The sequence below is a fragment of the Festucalex cinctus genome, chromosome 8 (assembly GCF_051991245.1).
Source record: "Festucalex cinctus isolate MCC-2025b chromosome 8, RoL_Fcin_1.0, whole genome shotgun sequence".
Lineage (NCBI taxonomy): Eukaryota > Metazoa > Chordata > Actinopteri > Syngnathiformes > Syngnathidae > Festucalex > Festucalex cinctus.
In genome coordinates, this window is record NC_135418.1 from 10,217,637 (window position 1) to 10,224,024 (window position 6,388).

The 6,388-nt window shown below is 42.6% G+C and overlaps 1 protein-coding gene across 3 annotated transcripts in view; it reads left to right on the forward strand.

Moving 5' to 3' along the window:
- Positions 1 to 554: 554 nt before the first annotated feature.
- zhx3a (zinc fingers and homeoboxes 3a) overlaps positions 555 to 6,388 on the forward strand; it is a 21,449-nt gene continuing 15,615 nt past the window's right edge. Inside the window, exon 1 of one of the 3 annotated variants that reach the window (XM_077528744.1) lies at positions 555 to 883. The gene's annotated coding sequence lies outside the window, so the exon portion shown is untranslated. Of the gene's footprint in view, positions 884 to 3,162; positions 3,444 to 6,388 lie in introns of those variants that run through there. The other 2 variants (XM_077528741.1, XM_077528743.1) reach the window with 2 other exon arrangements.

A 6,388-nucleotide genomic window follows, 5' to 3' on the forward strand; every position in this document is an offset into this window, starting at 1 on the left:
TCAGTTGAGAAATAGCAATGCTGTCACATGCCATTACATGTTTTAGCAACACACTTTGTGACGCACAATGACATTAATGTGAATATTGGACTCTCGGCCCAATCTACACAAATAGAAATAGAAGAAAGTACAAACTCAACAGGATTCCAGTCCATGTATGGATTTTAGATGTCCAAGTATCTAGGCAACATATTTGTTTTGGAATACAGCATAAAATAGGTTTAATCCTCAGATCCAAATCATTCTGGATTTAAGAGGCTGTGTGCTGGTTGCATGTATTGAGCAATTCACATACTTTGCGCTACTGGCTCTGATCATATAATATCTCAGTTGGCAGAAACACTTGCTGGGATTTTGGGGCTGTTTTCATTCATCTCGGTTACATTTGGCTGCGTTCAAGTGTCTCTGGTGCCTCCTTTCTCGTGTGCCATCCAGTGTGTCTCGGGGGTGGTGACGTTGCACAGAACCAGCCTATACATCCCTCCTCCTCTTTTTTTATTTTTTTTATTTTTTTTTTAATTTTATTACACACGCTCATCTATCCCCGCCCCTCTCCAAAATTTGAGATGAAAGGGCTTCTGGATTTTGGATGACGCTCCCAATCACGTGCTCCTAGGAAATACACTGGCTATATTTTTTGGAGCTGCCTCGTCCTGCATCGCCGACCATAGTTGTTTTTGCAGCGGGCCGGGCAGCTCCTGTCATGTAATGTACCTTGCCGTGGTCACTGACGGGTTCACGCCAGTTCGCCGGGTTCACTTGAGGAGAGCCCCCACCCCCTGCTCGCCTCTTCTCCTCCTCAAAGCGCGGCGATCGGAGCTAATCCAATATTATTCATTTATATATTCATGTCGGATTCCATTTTGCCGTGCCGACTGTTGAGGTAAGGACACATCTACTCTTTCTGAGGCGGAGCAGTGCGAGCTACGAACTTGTTTACCGAATTGACGTCTCGCTCTTGAATTGTGGATGTTGATCCGCTGCTGTAGTTTATATGAAGTCGCCTATGTATAAAATGGCGACACTAGGTGGAAGGGGGGTGGAGGATTTTTTTGGGAGAGGGGTTGACTGTTCCTAAGGTTTATATAGAGTGCCAGCTGACCGTTGGCAAGTGTCGCGGGAGGTCGTGTGAGGCTTCTCGAGCCTTGTGAATGGACTTGAAATGGCTTTACGCGTCACTTTGTCACACTTGGAGCCCGCTGCGTGTGCGCTCCTGCTCGCTTGCTATAGCCTCCAATGTGGCGGATCTGCTTTCTTTCTTTCTTTCTTTTTTTTATTGCACAACACGGCGTGTTTCCTCTGCTGAGCGCTATGAGTTTGGAAGAGACTTGCCAACCCAACAACACGCTATATAGCATACACGCAGAGGCGTGTGAGCTCAAACATAACATAAGACGGCCGAATCGCACACGCACGCACAAGTGTCACAAATCCTCTCCTTTATGCACGTCCTGCTATGGTAGGCCCAAATGCACAGGACTCTTTCTTTCATTTCCTCCTCTTCCTCCCACCAACATGTGCTTCTGCCCTCCTCACACACCCACTCACTCGCGCGCGCGCGCGCGCACGCACACATCAACACTAGTAGACAAGTATACAAGGCTTGCTCATTTCTACATTTTTTTCCAGATAGTGGATTGCCAGTGGGATATTGAATGTATCACTTCCGGCCAAGAAACGTTTTTAATAAGTGTATGTAAATATTGAGTAGGGATGGGAAGGTACCGATACCAAGTATCGCATTGGGCTGATACCGGCCTTATTTCAAAGTATCTGGTCAGCTACTAGCGACGGCGGCCGGAAACAGTATCAGTTGAATGAAGTTGTACAACCACATATTTTGATTGCGACTTTTTCTGGCTAATCCACTTTTTTTCAGACTGATACCAGTACAAGTATTTGAGTGAGTAGTCACCGATACAAAGTACCGATACCACTAATACTTTTGATACATAAAATTAAAAAAAAGAGATAATTTAAGACCTATATAACCCAATATAACCTTTTCTTTTCTTTTTCTTTTTTTAAAACGGAAAAAAAAAAAAAAAAAAAAAAACGGCATCACGAGTATCTTCAAATAAGGCCAGGTATCGACCCAACATCGATACATGGTATCAGTCCTCGCCGATCCCTAATTATTTATTTCATTTGATTTCTTTAAATTTGTATTAGTGTTTCTTCCATACAAAATATGTATTTTATGAACAAATAGAAAAAAGATTGCCATTCATTTCATATAGTTTTAAGGGAAAATGCTACATTGGGACATGTACGTTTTTCTTTAAAATTATCCGTCATTGGTTTAAAAGAAATTTTATGTGTCAAAATGACTCAAGATTTGAGTACTCGTACTGGTATCACTCTGACAAAAGCGGTAAAATCCCTAATACTGTGTTTGAAATCAATCTACAATATGTAGTGTCCTCACTGTACCCTACAATACATTTTAAAAAGTAGTAAGCAACTATTGTCACTGGAAAATCAGACACATCCCATGATGCACTGCACAAATACCGAAAACTGACTTTCTGTTTTGAGGTATTGCTAAATTTGAGACATGAGACAAATTCCCAATTTGTGGTGCAAAAATATATATTTTTAATACATGTAAAGCAATCCAATACAGGTGGACATGAAGTGTTTTGTTTCTATTCATTTATGAAACGCATGTTTCTTAAAACAATGTTATTGTAATTTATTCATTGACATTGATCTGGTATGTTGTAATTATGCGGCAGTATGACTGATGGATGTGTTAACTATATAGTCCGCTACACAAAAATCCCTATATAGTAACAGAGAGTAGGGAATGATGAATGATTCTGAACGCAGTCGCAGTATTCGGAATCAGTCACTCATTCCCTAATCACTATACAAGTATTTTTAGTGGGACTTTTTTTCCATAAACTATATGACCAATCCCTATGGAGTGCAATGGGAGTAGTGGCTGAGTGAAAGTGTCTCCCTCTGCCTCATTGACTGTTTGTTGCCACGACGGACTGCAGTGTGACTCCACAAAACAAGAGGCCAGATGAATCGTGGCAGCCCGGCCAGCTCGACAGGCGTGATTCACTGGCAAATTTTGGGAATGGGCTTTAATTATTTCACCATGTGAGGGCGTTACATATAATGTAGGTCAAGGAAAGGACTGAGGTTTTCCACAGGGCCGTTCCAGAACAAGTATGGTAGTCGGCTGTCTTGTGGACATGCTTCATACTTGACTCGTGGGCGTGTGTGTGCTTGACCAGTAAGACGCGGCAGACGAGCTCTTGGCCCGGTGAGTTCTGTGTGCGTGGAGGTTTTCGCTCCAGCCGGATGTACGCTGGGAACGGGCTGCCGTGTTTCGGAACTCTGCTCTAATGAGGCCAGCCAGTCTCCCTTTCATCCCGTCAGAAATAGGACTGCAGTTGGGTCCGCTTTTGTCCCTCAATCTGCAATCGACTGTAAGTACCCCATGCGGCAAAAATATTGGCATGATCCACGATAACTATCTGCAGCTTTCCAGGTAGTGATCTAAGTAACATTCTTAATTGTCATACAAGTGTAAAATGAGAATGTTAATGTAAAATAAAAAAAAAAAAGCCAAATGTAAAAATAGCATTCATGACGAATTACAGATAAAGTGGCAAACGCGCTGAGGCAGTGTTTACCTGAGAGGTGAGTTGCAGCACCTTAAGACTAAATGCAGCTCACGTTCCACTATACATTCTGTTCTTTTATCATTGATGATGACTTTTTTGGACTCATCGTTGAAAGTTCTTGAGATGGCGTATTTGGGCCTTACATTAGCTGTTAGCTTGGAATGATAAAATTGGCGCGGTTCGATTTAATTTTGTCTTACTAGAAAAGAAAAAAAAACAATGACAGAACATTTTTAAATGAAATCTATTTAATATCATGAAATATATAACTTTGCGTGTAGTGAATTAGAATAAATATGAGCCTCGCTTTTTGAGTTAAACTGTTTAATTAAAAGTTTTCTTAGATATTCTCATTCATTGGGATGCACCTGTAGTTAAGAGAGGAATTTGCGTATCGTGTTTTTTTGTTTTGTTTTGGTTTTTTGTTTTTGTTTTTGCGTCGCCAAAATGCCCATTTTCGGCTCGTCATAGCTCTTCCAGCTGTCTACCTGATACTACGAGGGCCTCTTTGTAGTTAATACCTGGTTAGTAGGGTTTCCATTGGTTGAACACATTTACCTTTTGGACTATTTACTTTGGATTCATGCATATTTTTTTCTTTCGAAATTCTGAAATGGAGATACTACATTTTACCAATTTTTTTAAAAAAGTGAGTAGACATTTTACAGTTAGATTGCAAGTTGTTACTGTTATTACAATTCTTTTATTTAATCTTTGCTGACACGCACCCTTGCTAAACCCGTCTATTAAATCATTATTTATTTATTTTTTAATAACAAGTTTTATCCCTTTTTGACTCTTTGTTGGTGATTGAGTAGCAGCTAACATCTGTTTTGTTCGATTTTTACCGAATACTAGAATGAATGGATCTGGACGGTCGTAAGAAGACTGGCAAAGCATTTCGAGGTAGTTCCAACTATTAGAGAGAAAGCGGCCTTAAAAGGATGCGGTCAGATCTAGTGGTTGCCCGGCCGACATTTGGACATCAGTGCCCTACAATGTGCCGCGAGAACCTAAGCAATTTTCTCTCGACACTGAATTTGTTCAAGCGATTTTCCATTGCCACAATTTTCGTACATTTTGCTAATTATAAGAGATAATGGCAAGTGTTTTATCCTTTAGTTGGAGAGTCGGTCAGGTATTCATTCCTTAAAAACTGGAAAATTAAGTACAGGAGAGCATTTGAACAGATCTGTCAATGTCCAACAGAATACATCTCTAGAAAATACAGTAATCAACATCAACGTTAGCTAATGCTGTTGTTGTGCCTTATATCCACTTTGCTGCTGTTTTTTTTTTTTGTGCCCGCTAGTCTCCTCTTGAATACAAATGGTCTCCGTCCGCATGCGGAGAAGTGAATAGAAAAGAGCCCCGTTCTCCACATTGTTGCTGGGTGAAGTGGGAAACCAACCACTAAAACACAGCGGACCCATGTAGGTACCATACAGTGTGAACGGGGCATCATAAGCATTTTCCTTTTTCCTCTTCCTCACAATCCCCTCACCACACACACGCTCCACAATAAACCCCTTTCTTGTCCATTATGTCCATCTCGGAGCACTTGTATACGGTGGCAATGGCGCATCACAGCCAAGGCGCATCACGTTGTGTGTACCTGCAATCACGCACTTGTGCGCTGTTCTGACAGCGCTTTCTTAGCTATTGTGCTTGTGTGTGTGCCTCCCACAGCTCCAAATGAAACCCCTGCCTGAGAATACCAAGGAAGGTCATATGGTCATGGTTTGCAGATTTAGCTGACTTGGAGTGTTCAACATTCCTCAAGTTCTAAGAAGAGAATCGACTGTTTAATGCCAAACCAATCAAATTTCCTGCTGTTTTTCATGCAAACTGCATAGCTTGTGAGTTTCACAGTAAAGGCTCGGAGCCACAATACAGGGTTTGCTTATTTCGTCCCAGAGCGACGTGACGGTGTCCTGTGCAGGTGCAATTTAGTCAAGGCTTTCAGCTTTTATTTAGTGCCGCTTTTGTCGTCCGTCTCAGCTATATCGAATCTCGGCCCGCTCTAAAACAGCATGTTTGCACAGTTCCAAGCAAAAGAAACACTTGTGCTCCGGGAGGGGGGGGGGGGTTACGTGGGAATTGTGGGGAAAGAACCCCTGCCACTTTCTGTGTCCCATGCAGGAGCTGGCAGTTGCCAGGCTTGGACGAGGCTGTGATGTCAGCCATTTTAGGATGGACAGTACAATGTGTGGTGCGCCGCCATCTTTCTTCCTTTTCTTCTTAAGTTGCCAAATGAAAGCCTGTAGTCTTGGCTACAGAACTGAAGAAGTTATTCATGAAAAGTGATGTAAAAGGATGCGTGACTCAGAATTTTTTTTTCTCGGCGCGCCATGGTTTATTTGTCCGTCATTCATCTGGGTCGCAGATAGAAGGCTTTGTAAAACAATGTACGCTTTCCGCAGCGAGCTGCGCCCTAACACATAACAGCAAACACGTGCGAGGAGACGCTAAGTGTGTCACTGATTGAGAAACGTGGCGACAGGAGGTCATTTGCAGCACTCGTGCTATTTCCTTAACTAAGCCCGTCGAGAGGCGGAGAGGCGGCTTTGGTTTGGAAGAAAATGGCTCGGACCTCACCCGAAGTTGCCTGAAAGGGACCCGAAGCGTGAATGGACTTTTCAACGATGCGGCTCACAGGCCTGTGTGGATTAAAGTTTGTCCTGCGCCAGATGCAGTCCGAGGAATTCAGTGTGTATGAGTCTTGAGGTTGGTGGGCGTGTGCGAGT